The following is a 19,062-nucleotide window of genomic DNA, read 5'->3' on the forward strand; positions in this document are numbered from 1 at the left end:
GAAATTGAAGAAAGCCATGTGCGAGGCCCCGGTCTTAAGGGCCCCAGACTTTTCCAAGGAGTTCATTGTCCAGACGGATGCATCAGAACATGGCATTGGGGCAGTGTTATCGCAACTCAACGAAGAGGGTCTGGATCAACCCGTGGTCTTCCTATCCCGGAGACTACTTCCCAGGGAACAGAAGTGGAGTGCAATAGAGCGTGAAGCCTTTGCAGTGGTATGGGCTCTGAAGAAGTTGCGGCCATACCTGTTTGGCTCGCACTTCCTAGTTCAGACCGACCACAGACCCCTTCGTTGGCTGATGCAAATGAAGGGGGAGAATCCCAAGTTGTTGAGGTGGTCTATTTCCCTACAGGGAATGGACTTTCAGGTGGAACATCGGCCTGGAGTGGACCACGCCAATGCAGACGGTCTCTCAAGGTATTTCCGCCTTAGTGATGAGAACTCCCAAGGGGTTGGGGAGCTCTCCCCACTTTCAGCTGGGGGGGACGCGTGTTAGACCTGTCAGCCCTTTGGGTGGTCCCTCCTCATCATTATTTATTTTGTCCCACTTTTGCCTCAAACCCTGTTTGAAATTTTCCTTTTTGGGAACCACCAGACTTTTTAGTGTTGCTGCAGATTCAGGGAGCCATTTTATCTACCCCTGAAACTTCTGTCTGAGGGCCTGGAGCACAAAATGGTGGCCACCTGTGACATCACCAGCATCCACTGGAACCTGCTAGCACCTTCCAGAACATTCCAGAACCCTGTGACAGTTGGAGGCGGTTTAGAATGTTGGGAAGCTAAGACAGAGAGTTGGCAGTTGGAGCTGGCAGTTGGCACCTGACTGGTGAAGAGTGAGCAGCAGAAACTTGAAGGAGGAAGGAGTGAAGCAGCAGGGGTGGAAACTTGTGCCTGGAGTGGGGTCCATAAACCCACCCTTGATACTAGTCCCTACTGACTGAGCCCAGCCTGGAGCCCTGTGTGGGAAGAAGCCAGAAAAACCATCCTAAGGACCTGGACAGCAGGAACAGGCCTTGGAAACAGAGAACAGCAAGATCCTGACCTGGAAACTGGTTTCCCTGGAGTCCGACGTCGAGTAGCCTGAGACCGGGAGCCCGAGGTGGAGAAGCGGCGCCGACTGGAAAGCGGACGTCGTACCCGGAGCCGCCAGAGGTCGAGAGAGGGCGCCGTCAGAGGTCGTGAGGAATACCAGAGGTCGAGGAGGAAGTCACCCGAGGTCGAGTGAGCGGCGTCATCGGAGGAGTGAAGTCCGCCCTCCGGAGTCGTCGGAGACCGAGGTGAAGTGTACCGGAGGTCGGGAGTAAGGATCGCACTCCGGAGTCGCCGGAACCTGAGAGAATCGTGCCGGAGGTCGGGAGTGGAGGTCGCACTCCGGAGTCGCCGGAAACCTAAGGAGAGGGACACCGGAGGTCGGGAGTGAGGATCGCACTTCGGAGCCGCCGGAAATCGACAGCGAGGCAAGACCGTCCGACGTCATCGAATCCGAGGTCGCCATCGGACCGGAGCCGCCCGAAGTCGACATCGAGTAAAGACTGCCCGACGCCATCGAATCGGAGGTCGAGATCGAACCGAGGCCGCCGACATCGAACCCGGAACCGCCTACCGGCGTCGTCAGGAACTGACATTGTGCCGAGGCCGCCGACATCGAACCGGAACCGCCTCACGGCATCGACACGACTCCAGCGGCGTCGGAGCATCAGAAAAAGGGCAGTAAGTGGAGTAGAGGGCGCCTAAGGCCCTGTGGAGACCTGAGAGACTGCTCTAATGGGCTAGGGAGGTGCTGGAACCAACCTGACTGTGCCAGGGGTGAGCTGGGACTAATCTAGAGAGGTTGTGTGGAGAGAGAGAGCCAGGTCTCTGGTATTCCCCCCTTGATCTACCTCAGTTTAGGCCTCAGCCTTGTCCAAGCCAGGGAGTAGACACCCCCAAGCCTTCCACAACCCCACAAGCTGTGCCTGGGCCAAATCAGCCCTTAGGAATTCAAAAGTGATCTGATTCCATGAGTGTCACTGTCAGCTTTTAAGTATTTATTAGGGGCACTGTATTTATTGTATTTAACCTATTTATTGTTCCACTGTATTTATTGGTCCACAGTATTTATTGATGCACAATATTTATTGGTTTACAGTATTTATTGCCTCAGAATATTTAATTGCCTGTATGTATTGCACTTATATTTATGCCTTCTTTATTTATGATCACCCCTATTTATTGAATCATTAAACCAGTATTTATTTGACCTGCACTATCTAAAAAGTTTGTATATTGTGATTGTTATTCATTTATCCAATCAGCAACTGAGAGAAAAAGAAGATAAAGAAAGATATTTTCATAATTTTTACGGTGTAGAGTCGTTTTTGGAACGGATGCACGCATGGTTATTGTTTGGGTATGTCGTATGCTTAGCACGGAGCCTGATTCCTGACCACTCGAGCCAAGCTACCACAGTGTGTCCGGAAGACCACCACCACCCCTTCTAGTGTGGGAGTGGTTTTCCAACAAACATCATCGCTGACAATTATGACTTTGACCAGTCCCGACTTCTCTCATGGTATCCTGGAATACCTCCTCTGCCAAGGACGCTCAAAACTAAGCCGTTTGAAACAGCTCATCCGCACATGCATTGAGAAGGTTGTTATATATCGACTTGAGTCATCCAAAATGTGTTGGTGGTAGCCAGAGTTATGGTCTGCCTTTGAAAACCTGTTCGCCCCATTAATGTCAGCAACAATTTCATCAATCATGAGGGTAATATGCCTTTCTCTGTGTATTGCTTTATTCAGTAACCACATATCCACACACAACCTAATCACTGCAGGCTGCTTTGGTTTGGGAGCAATCACCAAAGGGGACACCCAGGGGGTGGGCCCGAACACTTTTTCAATTACCCCCGCCTTTTCCAGCTTCTCCAACTTAGCCTCTACAAGGAGCCGCAGATGAAAAGGTACCTTTCTATGTCATAGGGCCACAGATTTGACCATTTGGTCAATGTGTAGTTTCACCTTGACGTCCTTCAAACATCCGAGTACCTCGTACAGCTCAGGGAATTCCAACATGATTTTTTCAGCATGCGATTGGTGGACTTGTCATGCAAACAGCACCACTCCAAGTCCTCAGCCATGTGACTGTCCAGCAGTGGGCCTGAGCTGTCCTGGGAAACATCGTTTACATCGCGGTGATTACACCGCAATGCATTTAGGACGCTGCCATTACAACGCAAGCGTTACATCGACTTGCACTGGAGGGCGCTATAACCTAAGGAATAGTAAGATTTACTATTCCAACACCTTCCCTACTGTACGTAGACTGGTGTTGGAATAGTAAATCTTACTACTCCTAAATCCAGCGCCCTCCAACGCAAGTCATTGTAACGACTTGCATTGTAAAAACTGCGATGTTACATACAACAATCATTTTGATCGCGTTGTAGCATCATATATTCGCTGTCCTGGGTGACATGAAATCTGGTTTGAGAGGTTACTTTGCCATGTGTGACCTCCACTTCGATGACTCCTTGCAGGAGAATGGGTGTGTTGCCCCCTTATGTGAATATTTTTGCTTTGGTGGTCATCAGTTTTGGATGAGGCTCTAATTGGCTATAATGTTCCACATCAAGGATGTTTACAAATGCTACTGTGTCTATGAGAGCGGTTACTTGATTCCCACCAATGTTAATTCTGTACATGGGCAGCGGCCTTTTCTTCTGATTGTTCGTACTGTAAAAGAGATGGTGAATACTTCTTCTCTTCCTCCTCCTTTTCCAATAGATGCATTTGTTGGCACAGTACTTGTCTGTGATCTGCTCTCTCCCCTTCCGCAGAGACTTGCTTGACATGACCAAACTTCTTGGCCTTTTCTCCTATATTGACTGTACGAGCAGCAACTGACACACTTTCACAAAATGTCCTATTTTTCCACACTTCAGACAGGAATTTCTGATGGCCGGGGAGCCCCTTGGCGGGTGACTGTCCATTCCGCAGTTACTACACGCTCTCTCCCCAGGACGTGCGCTGGCATTTCCTCGCCCCCTTCCAATCCACTTCCTAATAGCTTCCACCCTTTCCTCCTTGATTTTGGCTTGGTCTCCCGGGGGCGACAAAGAGGCTCTACGTGCTAACACTGATTCCATTTCTTGGGCTCTGGCATCATCTAGTTCATGTGACCCGCCCAGTATGTCATTCAGTGATATGCCAGGCTGTCTTAAAATAAGCTTCAGCAGTTCAGAAGATCTACAGCCCTGAATCAACTGTGCCCTAATTTTAAATTGTTTGTCAATCCCCGTACAGGAACTTGCCAACTTGCGTAATCTTGCCAAGAACATGTTGATAGTCTCCCCTTCTTGCTGATGTGCTTGTCTTAACTTGAAATGTTCATAATCAGGATTTAGTTGGGAGTCAAAATACCTGTTGAGGGCTCTTACCCCTGCATCATAGTCAATCACATCTCCTGTGTTGGGTAAGTCCTGAAAGAATTCACACAATGTATTTCCCTCATGTGTCACATTGTGGAACTCTTGACGGCACCCTCAGTCTCACATGTGACGCAAAGTAGTTTTCCAGCCACCCAATCCATTTCCGCCATCTTGGTGCTGCAGAGGCTGATCTGCCAGTTGATTGAATGGGGGTAGTTTGCAAGCTTGGAGTGTGAGCAGTCTTCTGGTGCTCCCACTGCCTCATCCTTTGCTTGCATTGACATGGAGACTTGCTCCTTCGTGGAAATAGCTGTTCACTGCAACCTTAACAGTCTGACAGGCAACCTCACCAAAGACTCCCACACTCTTTCAGCCTTCGCAGTGTGACCGCTATGCGCTCACTTGCATGTCTCCCATAGGCTCACTCTTCGCCACACCTCTACATTGGTCACAGGCCCGTGGATAAGGATATGGCAGTATGAGTAGAGTTTGGGTGCTTTTCATTCCTGTGCATTGCTTTCCATGCCCTTTTTTTATACTGTCCCTTTTATTTATAGGTGTTGCTTGTCGTGCTAAGATTAGGCCTCCAGGGGGCAGCACCACTGCACTCACTTTGTTAGGCCTCCTGCTGCCTGTACTCCACGTCGGCTCCAGCCCCTCCTTCACCGGTCGAACCACACCTGCCACCACACCAGCCTGTATGCAGCCACGCCCACAGCCGAAATCCAGGACTCAGCTCAATGGCAGACACCTGTAGTATCTTAATAATGCCGCAGACAGCTTCGTTGGTAAATGCGATGTTTATTCCTTCTTACAAGATAGGTCTTATCACTTCAAGCCCCAGGTTGAATCTGCCGTTCAGATTCCACCCGGTTACATAGAATTCAGAACATAGAATATACAGTGCAAGTTCTAACATTAACGTAACTAACACGCTACAATTAAAGGTATACTTACTACATTACTACACATCCTTCCCCTTCAAAAATTAAAAAAACAGAAAACAAAGAAATTAATCACAAACAAAATCACTCAAATGCGCAGGTTTCTTAACAACTCTACCATGCGCAGTTCTTACAGTATCAGATGTAACACACCCCTCTGTTGTTAAAGAGGTTCCAATGCACTCATGTTGAGTCAAATTATTAGAATCAACATGACCATTAGAAGAAACCTCCCCAAACGAAGAAGGTTGAGATACATTCGGAGTGAAATTATCAACAACTGAATCATTAAAATTTTGCAAAGAATCATCCACCATGACAGTTTGAGGACAAGAGGTTGAACAAGAATCACAATCCAACATCCACCAAAATAACCTCTGATCTGGTATGACCTCAAACTCATTAGTTGAATTTTTACTCACAGCTAAACGATTCATATGCCAAATTTCATTGTTGTCAAGAACAACTGTATTATTGTTAATTTTAACAATTTGATGTGGTCGGCTAAACTTACTACTTCCCTTAGGAGTTTTTTTAGCAAGTTTAACACGTACCCACTGGCCAACACAAAGATTACACGGTTTACACCCATGCTTAGAATCAAAATAAGACTTATTTTTACGTTGAGACACTTCAATATGTTGTTTGATATCATCCCAATCTAAATGAATACATGAATTCCTATTCATCCAACTTGGATTTTCCTTAGAAAATGGAATTCTACTCCTCATAATGGAAAAAGGACTACACCCAATTGAAGGATGACTAGTAACTCTATAGGACCATAACATTTTCTTTAACTCACTTTCCCAAGATAAGTTAGATTTGTTAGACAACTGAATAATACCTTTAATTACTCTGTTAATCCTCTCCACCACACTATTTCCGGTAGGATTATATAGTGCAGCAAATTTTTGTTCGATTCCAGAAGCACGCAAATACTGCTTCATTTCATCAGATTTAAATTGTACACCATTATCCGTTAAAATACAGGCAGGAAAACCTTCTCTAATGAACACAGAATCCAAAAATGTAATTACAGACTTTGAGTTTATGCGATCTACCAAAGTTAACTCAAACCACTTAGAAAATATATCCACAAGTACAATTACATATTTAGTGGAACCATCATGCCAAGAAATAGGCCCCATAAAATCCAAACTAAGTTCTTGCCAAGGAGCCTTTGGACAATGTACAGGAAAAGAAGGAGGATTAAGTGTTTTATGAGTTTTGTCTGCAACTTCACAATGTACACAGTCTCTAACCAAACGTTCAACAGCAACGTCCACACCAGGCCACCAATACAAAGCTTTAACTCTCTGTTTAGTTCTAGTGATACCAGAGTGACCTTCATGGCACAATTTGATAATCTTTTCTCTTAACGATGAAGGAGGCACAACTTTATCTCCTCTCAACAAAAATGCATCATTAATACTCAACTCATTCCTGACTTCCCAGAATCCTCTGATTTCATTAGTAATATTCTTTTTGTCAACAGTGTGCCAACCCGCAACAACTTTGGCTTTGATTTCTTGAATAATGGTATCTTCATTCTCAGCCGCTGACCAATCCGACTGTTCAATACATCCCTGAAAAATATCTACAAACGAAACACTGGCTACTGAAAATTCATTCCAAGGATTGCTATCCAGTTCAGTTAAAGGTAGAGACATTCTACTTAGAAAATCAGCAGTTCTATTTTGAACACCAGGAAGATACTTAATAGTATACGAGAAATCTTGTAACCTCATAGAGAGTCTGGCAATCCTAGCAGTAGCTCTAGATAACCCTTCCGTAGTAAGAAGTTTGGTCAAGGGCTTATGGTCAGATCTTAATGTAAAACTCCTACCCCACAAGAATTTTCTAAAGTGTTCTAAAGCCCAAACACATGCAAGTGTTTCCCTCTCAATAACGGAATACTTTTCTTCCGATGGGGACAAAGACCTAGAGGCGAAAGCAATGACTACCTCTTTGTTGTTTTCAGAAATCTGGGTAAGTACAGCACCCAACCCCTTGGCGCTTGCATCGGTGGTGACTATTGTATCCGCTGAAGGATCAAAACCCTGCAAACACGGAGCTTTGCCAATTGCTTCCTTAATGGACAAAAATGCCCTCTGACACTCAGGTGACCACTCAAAACTAACTTTGTTTTTCAACAAGAGTCTCATAGGATGTGTTTTTTCTGAAAAATTTTGGACAAACTTAGAATAAAACTCAGCTAACCCTAAAAATGACCTTAAGTCATCCTTAGAGTTAGGAGCAGGGGCATCAATAATAGCACTGATAAGTTTGGCTTTAGGTTTAATTCCCTGATCACTTACTTCATGACCTAAGTACGTTACACTTCTTTCAGCGAATTTACATTTAGAAATTTCACCCGTCAAACCTTTTGACATTAAAACTTTTAAAACAGATCTTAATCTCTCATCATGTTCAGTTTTGTTTCTGCCCATAATAAGAATATCATCTTGAAAAAAGGTAATGCCAGACATATCACCAAATAATTGATTCATTAATCTCTGAAAGACAGCGGCTGCAGAAGCCAAACCAAATGGCATTCTGCAAAATTGGAAACACCCAAAGGGAGTAGCAAACAAAGTAAGACTTCTGCACGAAGAATGAAGCTCAATTTGGTGATACGCTGCAGAAAGATCGATCGTGGAAAACCACTTGGAACCCCTTGTTAATGAAAGCATTTCATCAATTCTTGGTAATGGAAACTGATCTACAATAATATTCTCATTTAAGTTCCTTAGGTCAACACACAAACGAATTTTTCCATTGGCACGCCTGGCAACTACCAATGGAGAAACCCATTCAGAAGCTTCTATAGGTTCAATAATTCCAGCGCTAAGTAACTTGTTCAATTCAAGCTTAACTTCTTCCCTAACAATTAAGGGTATGTTACGTGCCTTAAAAATTTTAGGAACAGCAGAGGGTTTTAATCTGATAAGGTGTGTAAACCCCTCAAGCTTGCCAATTTTCCCATTAAAGACCTCATCGAATTCATTAATCACCCAAGATTTAGTGTCTGAACTATCACCAGCCACCAACACTTGTTCTGGACTATTGGGATTAAGGATAATACTAAGTGCTTTTTGGTCCTTCCAACCTAAGACTGAAGGACCATCAAATGCAATGTACAGTTTGCAAACTGCGTGTCTTCCTTTGAATTGAAATTTAAGTTTTCTGAAACCTATTATATTTATTTTCTCCCCTGTAAAACTTTCAGGAGAAATGTCAGGAGGTTCTAAATGTGGACCCAGAACATTAATAAACTTCTCCTCCCAAATAGGTTTAGCTATAATTGTGAACGGGGAACCTGAGTCAGCAGCCACCTGCAAAGGTATACCCCCAAAGTTAATAACACACAAAGGTTTACTCTTATCGGAGCTTGTAATGTTAATAACAATAGTTTTCTTTTGACTAGTAGAAGAATTATGAGAACATTGATCCTCATCAGCATCACTATCTGAAGAATCTGAATTTTCTGTAAGGCAAGCAATTTGACTAGATTTCTTAATAACTTTCTTTCTATTACAAACTTTGGCTAAATGACCCATGATTCCACAATTTAAGCATTTAGAAGACCTAGCATAGCACTTTTCAGAACTAGCATTATGTTTAGAGCTACCACATCTATAACAAGCAAAATTCCCTTGGTATTTAGAAGTACTCTTGTTAGAAGGCTTGTGGTTTACAGAATGTTTTTCATAAGAATTGCTCTTCTCCTTTTGCTTTGAAGAAATCAAGTTAACAGCGGGTTTTTCCGTACTTTCAGTAATTGCCTTTGCACTTCTCTCTGACAACTCTGCTTTTTTAATTAAAGTAGTAATATCCTTCAAACTGGAGTCTCCTTCAATCCATAGTTTATCTTGAATACTCTTATTCTTTTGACAGACAACCAATTGATCTCTAATCATGTCATCATGAAGAATGCCGAATTTGCATGGAATCGCCAAAATTTTAAGTGAAGAAATGTAATCCTCAATGGTTTCGTTTTGTTGTTGTTTCTTTTTATAGAATGTACGTCTGGAGATTGCAACACAAACAATAGGTGCAAAGTAATTATCTAAATCCAGAATTGCACATTTAAAAGTATCAACATCTCCAGCCCTTTCCGCTTTTTGCATCTGATTATAAATTCTTAAACCTTCAGGTCCAAGACAATGCATAAGGATTCTTTTTTTTCTTTCAGGCGAGAGAATACCACTATTATCTTCCAATGTTGCAATGTAATTAAGTAAATACTCTTTCCAATCAATCCATTTGACAGGTGGTTCCCCAGGACTTGTGAGGAACTCTTTCGGAGTATTTAAGTTAACTCCAACAACTACATTGTTTACTACATTGGAGACAGCAGACGAGGTTTCTGCATTCCTTTCCATTTCTCTCTATTATTAAAATGAAACAAAAAGAAGAAAAAAAAAAAAACTAACCAGAAATCCTGGAGCTTGATAGAAACGCTTACTGTTCAACTGTGAAGAAATCCAACTCAACGAGGAGAAAAACGCTTTAACCTCGCAGATTCCCGATGTTGCTAGGGAACTGAAGACAACAAAGCTTTATTTGACAGAAAACAATATGGCGGCACGTAGAGGTCACGCAGCGTGACCCGGATAACGCCCCACAATGCCTTGTGTCACTTAGTTGCATGCGACGACTGCCACAGAACGCCGCGTTTGAAGAATGCCAGCGAGAGAGCGCTCGAGACCAGCAACGGTAACTAGATTTGACTGCAATCAAATATTTCTTTGAAATACAGAATCTAGTTAAAATGTAGAAGAACGCACTCACGATATTTGCCAGCAAAGTTGAACAGTTCGTTAAATTTCTTTCCGCCGAAGAAAGTAGAGAAAGAGAAAAAAAAAAAAAACGAATTTCCAGAAAAAATTTTCTTGTCTCGAAGGAAACGCCAACGTGAGATACGAATAATCCCTCAGATCGTCGCCAATTTCTGTAGTATCTTAATAATGCCGCAGACAGCTTCGTTGGTAAATGCGATGTTTATTCCTTCTTACAAGATAGGTCTTATCACTTCAAGCCCCAGGTTGAATCTGCCGTTCAGATTCCACCCGGTTACATAGAATTCAGAACATAGAATATACAGTGCAAGTTCTAACATTAACGTAACTAACACGCTACAATTAAAGGTATACTTACTACATTACTACAACACCCCTGCAGACCGCTGACCGCTCAGCTTGCTGACCCACCTCTGTGCTGGGGTCTCGCCAGGTGCTGCCCGCGTGGAGGGATGCCACCAGCTGGCACACCTTGCCTGCTGCAGGCTCTTCACAGTCCTCACCTCGCCACTGGCACTCGTTGCTTTCCAGAGACTGTGGACGATGACTCGCACCGCCTCCCTTGCGGCAACCAGAAGTGCCACAACATGACCCCCAGCGGTGAGTCCTTGTCGCCACCAGCTGCTGGGTCGCCGCACACAGCACGTTCGCCTCGTCGTCGCCAATGTAGCGGAGGCCCCCTCGGGTGTAGTGCATGCCATTGAGGCCTGGCGCTGCTGCGACACTACACAGGTTGCTGGTTATATGCAGTGACCTCGAGCGGTTTCTGCACCTTTATTTATCCTCCTAGGACCGAGCCCGGCGCCGAGCGTGTAATGTGCAACATATTATAGAAGTGGGCGGATAGCTCACCACAGTTCTATCGGGCTCCGGGTGTTGTGGGAAAGCCAAGAGCACAGGTGTATGTCAAATCCATAACATAACAAGCGATGCCAGAGTCAATGAGGATGAAAAGTTGAACAGTCCTATCATTCTGGATATCTGCTACTGCTGTTATCTGGATGTGTCGGTGGGTCTTCAGGTAGGTATGTGCTAAATGATGCCAAACCACAAATTGTGATAAACCTGGAAGTGGCGTCTAAGACACTGCCGCCTACTCAAGACCATGCAACGGAGCTAAGCTGGAGTGTGGTTGGGACGGTGGGGGTGTGGAGCACAGGGGTCAGGGGTCAGGTAAGTGCCAGAATTATGTCAGGTGAATACACCAAAACAAAAATCTGTGAATAGCCATTGTTTCGTTTCTCCCCAGGTGTTCAGTGATGCACGAGGCAGCATGCTAAAGATGTGTTAGCAATAAAACCCTTATAGCATGGCATCAGAAGAGAACGGGGATAAGTTAACCTACTATCCAATGCTCAGAGGCAAGAGGAGACTGAGTATTTGGGTGTGGCTAAATAGACAGCCATGCACACGGTGACCACCAGTCCTGTAAGACTTGAAAGTCTTGCAGGATTTACAATTGAGACCACCATTGGCTTTATGCATGCTATAGATCTGGTGAAAGCTACACCCAGGAAGACACAAACATGGATGGTGGTAGACCCAGGCCTTTGCTGTGGACCACTGGGCTAGCAGGGAACACAAAGACTAGCATCTTAGGGGACAATGAGACATCAAGTGGAATCGGCACTACGAGAGCAGCCACACGGATGAGAGGAAGGACACTGGGGCCGGTACAATGATACCAAGGCTTGTTTTACAGAAGTGTCACGAGGGTGCAACGGGCATTAGCGCCTGCGTTGCGCGCCCCCGGGGCATTTTGCTATTACAGATAGGGCTGCAGACACTTGTGCGGCCCCTTCTGTAATACAGATAGTGCTAGCACACATGTTGCGCCAGCGATATCACTAGAGGGCGTTCCCTCATTTGCATGGGGTGGTGGCCCCATGCAAATGAGGGAATCTCTTTACCTCTGCGCCCCCGTCACATTATGGGCGCAGGTGCAGAGGTGAAGAAGCGGTCAGGAGGTGCACTGACAGCCAGCCACAAATAGGTGGAGCACTGTCAGTTTACCTCCTAATGGCCTCCATTTGGAGTGGGTCCCAGACATCCCCTTTCAGGCAGGTGCAGTCACTCACTGCACCTGCCTGCAAGGGCATCTCTCTCCTCTCTTTAAAGTGCAGGTGGGCTGCCGCCTGCCCACAGAAACTTGAATACCCTGCCCCCAGGGAAGCATGAGTTTGCGGCTGCCCTGAGTGCAGCACATTCAACCAAATAGGGCGCACTTTCCCTGTTTGTGCACAGCGCACCTGTTTGAAGGTGCGTTGTGGTGCAAAACAAGGAAAGTGCACCCAATATGGAATAGGGCCCCAAGTGTCTAAACCGGCATCATATCCTTGAGAAAGCCTTGAACTGCTCTGTCTCACTACCTTGAGCGAGTCAAGTGCTGAAAATTAGCATTTGGTTATTGAGTTTGAAATCCAATAAAGCTGCAGCCCTATGACACCAATGGGAACCAACTCCACTTGTTTCAATTTAAGCCCATAACCACCGACTTCCCATGGAACTTAGGGGACAGGATCTTACAAGGTCAATATCCCAGTTAGGATTAGCAGTGCATGGGAAGCGGGCGCTAATGCCCTCTCAAGTATGGTCTGTTAGGGAAGTAAATTGGTAGATTGGTATAGGAATCGAAAGTCGAGTTTGCAGATGATGCGGCCAAATGTAGCTTTATTTTCTTGGATTTTTCCACTCCCTATGGAATTCCTCCAGTATTCCCTGGAGTTGGGGGATATATAACCTGCTGAACTATAGCTCCACTAACATTTCTTTCAAACAGATTTTGCAAATTTGGCCCAGGTCCCAAACCAATAAATAGCTGCCAGAGCACCAATGAGCAGCTCTTCGCAATTTCATTTCACAAATGCAGCTGTTCGAACAGCTGTGCGTTTTGTTTTCTGCATTTCTCAAAAACCTATTGCACGTGTTTCTGCAAGACCAAGCAAACTGGCTAAGTTAAAGCAAGCTCTGTGTTCCAGCCAAATGGAATTCTCTTCAGCAAACTTTTGGGACTCTACTGTAGTAGCCCCTCCCTTGACTAATCTGCAAAAACTTTCTGCAAAAACATTCCAACTCTACTTGACGTCATTGCAATTGTTTGTTGCATATTCATCTAGCAAGGAAAATGTTATTCACGATGGAATAACTGTTTCCCTGTCATCTTCGCTAATATATATATATATATTATCTACTGGCGGTCGCCAGTAGATAGTTATAGTTAGGACCGTGTTTCCATAGGAAATCTGCAACATTCTATTTGGAATAACTTTGGCGCCGGTTGACGAATCCTCGCGAAATTTTCAAAATAGGTGGGGCGCTCCGCTCCGCTCCTACCCTGAAAGTCTCGGGGGGATTCGTCAAGCGGGGGCTGAGAAAAAAGGGGGGTCCCAAAACGCGTTTTCCCCATGCAATTTTCCATAGGGACCTTTAGTCCAAGGTACAGCCCGAACGGCTGAACAGAATTACTTGAAATTTGGCAGAGAGGTAGTCCTCAGCTCAGGGATGTGCCTTTTGCATATATGGAGTCAATCTGTTCAGTAGTTCCTGAGAAAATTGCAGTTAAAAGCACATACATATCTATAGCCGCGCACCGTGCGCGCACCGTGCGAGCACCGTGCGCGCACCGTGCGAGCACCCTAACGTGCGCGAGCATAATTCTGATTGGTGGTTACATGTTAGTCAACGTTCAAATCGGTCGAAATCAGGAAGTGTCTGCCGCCATTTTGTTTGTTTTCAGTGCGAGAGTGAAAAAGGAAGGTGGCGAACGTGAAAAGGGGGCAGGGTAGAGAGTTCCTGACCCCCTAGCCTTTGTCAGGGGGTCCCTGAAGGACCCCGAAGGCAGAAAAAAACATTGTAATTTTTTTTTTTTTAAATCGCAGGGGTGCCCGCACCGTGCGCGCACGGAGAAAAACCAAAAAATAAATAAATAATTTTTACATTTTTTTTAATACGTAGTTTATTGTATAATAAATATATAAAAAAAATAATAATACATACATAACTTAGCATTTAAAAAAACGTACCAATTCACTGAAAAAACCATATGTTTCACACATGTTATAGTTAGGAATTAGCATTTAAAAAACCTTGCAAATTCACTTAAAAAACCATAGGTTTCACACATGTTATAGTTAGGTGGATATTTCACTCGTAAAAAACCAATGAAATTCCCCCGTTATAGTTAGTTCAGATAACTATAACTCGCGCGACCGCCACTCTATCACAAGGATGATGTCATCAGTGATGTCATGAGTGATGCCACTGACCATGTCATGAGTGATGTAATGTGTGACGTCATGAGCAGTGGATTGCGGGCGCGCGAGTTATAGTTATCTGAACTAACTATAACGGGGGAATTTCATTGGTTTTTTACGAGTGAAATATCCACCTAACTATAACATGTGTGAAACCTATGGTTTTTAAAGTGAATTTGCAAGGTTTTTTAAATGCTAATTCCTAACTATAACGTGTGTGAAACCTATGGTTTTTTCAGTGAATATATATATATATATGTACGCTCCCAAAGTTGCACCGGCAGCCAGGTCACTCGCAGGCGGGTGCTATAGCGTGGCGGTGCCCCACGTAAATATACAGCTCCCAAAACTCCCTTATTTTTCAAATAGAGTTAAGCACTCACTGGAGGGGTTGACACGCAACCGACATAACGCCATGTATGGCGTTATGTCGGTTGCGTGTCACATAGCAATAGAACTATACATTCAGTTATGGTTATGTGTATTAATTTACCCAGATTTGGAGGTCATCATTGTTATATACATATTTTGATGAATTGTTTTGATTGTGACACATTTAGATTGTACATAAGAGAAATATCGAATGAATCATTGAAAATGCGATTTTTTTCTTTGTCATGGCTCCTTGAGGGTTAAAAAGTACGTCTTATTCACATTCTGTTGTGCTTAGAGTACATCACTCAAAGATGGCCGCCCCACGCGTAATGAGATAGCGTGGATTATTGCCATCATTTGTTTTGATCACGCTGTCGCGCTTAACATGGCGTATTTAATGTTTGCGCGCGGTTCTGTTAATGAGACACTGATGAAGATTATCTCGAAACGCGTCTGTCTTGCTGTTCGAGTTTTCTGCTGAAATAAAGAAAATCCGATACTCAACCCCTCCAGTGAGTGCTTAACTCTATTTGAAAAATAAGGGAGTTTTGGGAGCTGTATATTTACGTGGGGCACCGCCACGCTATAGCACCCGCCTGCGAGTGACCTGGCTGCCGGTGCAACTTTGGGAGCGTACATATTATCCAGGGCACCATCCCCGCAACTCTATTATATTGAATATCATTGGAGACTCAACTGAGATCGCAGTCTGCGCATTATCCGAGGATCGTTTGGATAACAACGAACCCGGTAAGCCGTGACATCTATCTACATATATTGCAAGCCTGTTGAGATCTTTACAAATAATTTTGATACGGGATAAGGCGTTTGGAGGGGTGTATCGGTAGGGGAAGCAAACGCTTCGCCCAAGGCAGATGTAACGAACATGTTTGACGAAGCAGACCGCCACGAAGCAGCACGTGATATTTTCAAAAAAACTGCGGATAGAAGCACTACCGGATCCGATGAAACACCGAGTGGGTCCAGTACTCGAATTACCCTACGTACACAGTACAACAAACTTGAAAGACTGTGTGAGAGAGAGATCAGGAAATGGTGGGAGGCCACCTCACTCCAGAACTACATGGATGTAGACAGGGTACCAAGAGGATTACGGATATATACCGTACCTGCCTATGAGAACCCGGACCCACAACTTCTGGAGGAATGGGCAGAGTACACGGCAGCGTCATGCAAAGGAATGTTGGCCATTTTGGTCAAATTTGCGTGGAGTGACAGAAATAAAGCTCTGGCTGAGATAGCCATCCTCGAGAAAGACCTCTCCAAAGACGCTGACGTTAGTACGCAAGAAGCCCTAAGGGAGGAAATGAAAAAACGATTAAAGAAATATGAACTAGTAATCAGACAACGCAAACAAGAGAAGTTTGCCCGTGATGAACGAGACTACCTACAGGGGAGGATTATTACCTTCGCGAAAAAATTCGACGAACCCCGTAGAGCATTGAATAGGAAGCAACCTCCAGAACCAGCAACCAGAATCGAGACCTCGGAATCAGAGATCACAGAAAGTGAACTCTCTGGAGATGAAACATTGGCCCCTGTCAGCGATCCAGCAAAGACTCCTTTTCACCAGGAGTTCAACCTCATACGCCAATCTTGGCTCAGAGGTGGCAAGAGCAAACCACCCAAAAGCGAAGACCGACCAGAAGGAGCGGCTGGAAGGGCAAGAGGAAGAGGAAGGGGCAAATCCATGACACGAGGGTCTCGGAACAACAGGGACAGGAGATGGTAAATGACGTGGACGATCTCACCATCGTTAATTTGACACCCAGAGTGTTGACAACTGCCGAAGAGTCCGCTCTAAAATTGGGATTATCATTCTGCCCTAACAATCACATGGAGTATACGCAAACGCGTATTGACCTATTCAAGTTCACACGCAAAATGAAGCTTCATAAGTTCTTCAAATTAAAACCAACAATGACGGAAGCTAGACGACTCAAACAGCAAGGACAACTACAAGCAACTGATTTGCTTACAACTGGTGATCTCGATATGCTTGAGATGTTGGAGGCTTTACGGAATGAAGAAGAAATTGCCACCACCCGTACTGATGACTTGGCGGCAAGAGCAATTCGGGTGGGCATAGAACAAGAGACACCGGCCACCATTTTCAAGCCCCCCTCTGTCTTCATCCCACAAATGCCATACGATGCGATTGACGCATTCTCGGATGCTGTCCTACAGGACCTTCTATAATTTAGAACTAAGGTTGCCAGTAGAAGAAATCGAGGCACCAACCTCACTGAAGAACAAAGGTCCATCTTGAAAGACTTATCCAAGGATGAACAAATAGTCTGCAAACCCTCCGATAAAGGAGGCAACATCGTATTATTAACGCGAGACCAATATTGTCGTGAAACCTACCGTCAATTGAATGATGAAAGACTGTATGAGGCAACTAACATTGAGCAATACAACTTAAGCATTTTACAATATCACAATTTATTAGAGAGATGGCGTAACAGAGGCATGTTGGGAACAAACAAATTTCTCTTCTTGCGCAACCCTGACCCTACAATACCAACATTTTACCAACTGCCAAAAATCCATAAAAACACAAATGATCCACCTGGAAGGCCTATTGTCTCCTCTAAAGGAAGCCTTACCGAGAACATGTCCGTGTACATTGATTCCTTTCTCTTTCCATTGGTATTACAGCTAAAGTCGTATGTCAAGGACACTACGGATTTCATTCTGCAGATCAATAAGATCAAGTGGGAACCCACTTATCAATTAATTGCCCTGGACATAACCAGCCTGTACACATGCATTGAACACAGTAAAGGGCTAGAGGCGGTAGCCCATTTTCTTGGAAAAAGGCCACTGAAATTCTCTGAGCATAACATAATGTTAATTGAATTTATTCAATTTTGCCTGTCAAATAACATTTTTTTGTTTCAAGAACAACTTTATAGACAGCTATCAGGAACTGCCATGGGGACCTGCTTCGCCCCCAGCTATGCGAATCTTTTCGTAGGCTGGTGGGAGGAGCAAGTCGGCCTAAGCAATCAGATGTGTAAATGGACCAACTCTGTGGTAGCATGGCACAGGTACATAGACGACCTTTTCCTGGTATGGGGAGGGTCGCCGGAACAGGCCCAAGATTTTATATCCGATCTCAATAACAACGAATTGAATCTTAGGTTCACATATGAAATGAGTCCCTTAACAGTTAACTATCTGGATCTAAAGGTGTTTGTTAGGGACGGAGTCCTTGAGACCGAGCTGTATAGGAAGCCCACTGCGGGCAACTCTATTTTGCACGCCCACAGCAATCATCCACCTAAACTTATCCACAGTATCCCGTACGGCGAGCTTCTCCGCCTTAAACGTAATTGTTCCAGAGAAGCTGATTTTGAAAAAGTAGCAACTCAGAGTATAAAAAGATTCCAGGTTAGGGGCTATAATTATGAGGAATTGGTCTCAACACTCAATAAAGTCAGAAAAATACCCAGAAAGGGATTACTGGTATACAAAAAGTCAGTCAATAGATACTCAGATGATCAAGAAGGCAAATTCCGTCTAATAACTACTTTCTCGGATGATGCCAACAGATTAAGGAGGATATTTAAAAAAAGTTGGCATATCCTCCAAACCGATACAGTCATCGGTAAGGACATCCCGAAAGTCCCAATGATCACTTTTCGGAAATCTAGATCACTCCGAGACAAATTGGTGCAGAGCCATTTATCACCATTGGCGCAACCCACAGGCACGCTTAAAGCACTGCATGGATTTTTCCCATGTGGAAAGTGCAGGGCCTGTAAAAACTGCAAAAGAGTATTCACGTATAACATTCCAGGTGTGGGTCAACCTAGACACATAGACAAATTTATCACTTGTTCCACCACCCATGTAGTATATTGCCCAATATGCCCATGTGGGCTCAAATATATTGGCAGCACAATCAATAGCGTCAAAATGCGCATTTTAGAACATCAGCGCGCAATCAATAAGAAAGACACCAATTACCCTGTAGCCAGGCACTTTGCTCTCAATCATCACAGCAACAGGGAGCTTTTACAGTATTTTGGTCTGGACCATGTGCCCGTCAATATCAGGGGGGGTGACAGGGTCCAAAGATTGCGAAGATTAGAGTCCCGCTACATTATAGACTTGCATACGAAGGCACCCCACGGTCTCAATAGTGGGGAAGAATTGAATGTACACCTGGGTAGATAAATATACTGCAGACCATCTTGGAGATGTTATTAAGGTTATATGGATGCATTTGGTAGCATCCATAC

The sequence above is a fragment of the Triturus cristatus genome, chromosome 4_1 (genome assembly GCF_964204655.1).
Source record: "Triturus cristatus chromosome 4_1, aTriCri1.1, whole genome shotgun sequence".
Taxonomy (NCBI): domain Eukaryota; kingdom Metazoa; phylum Chordata; class Amphibia; order Caudata; family Salamandridae; genus Triturus; species Triturus cristatus.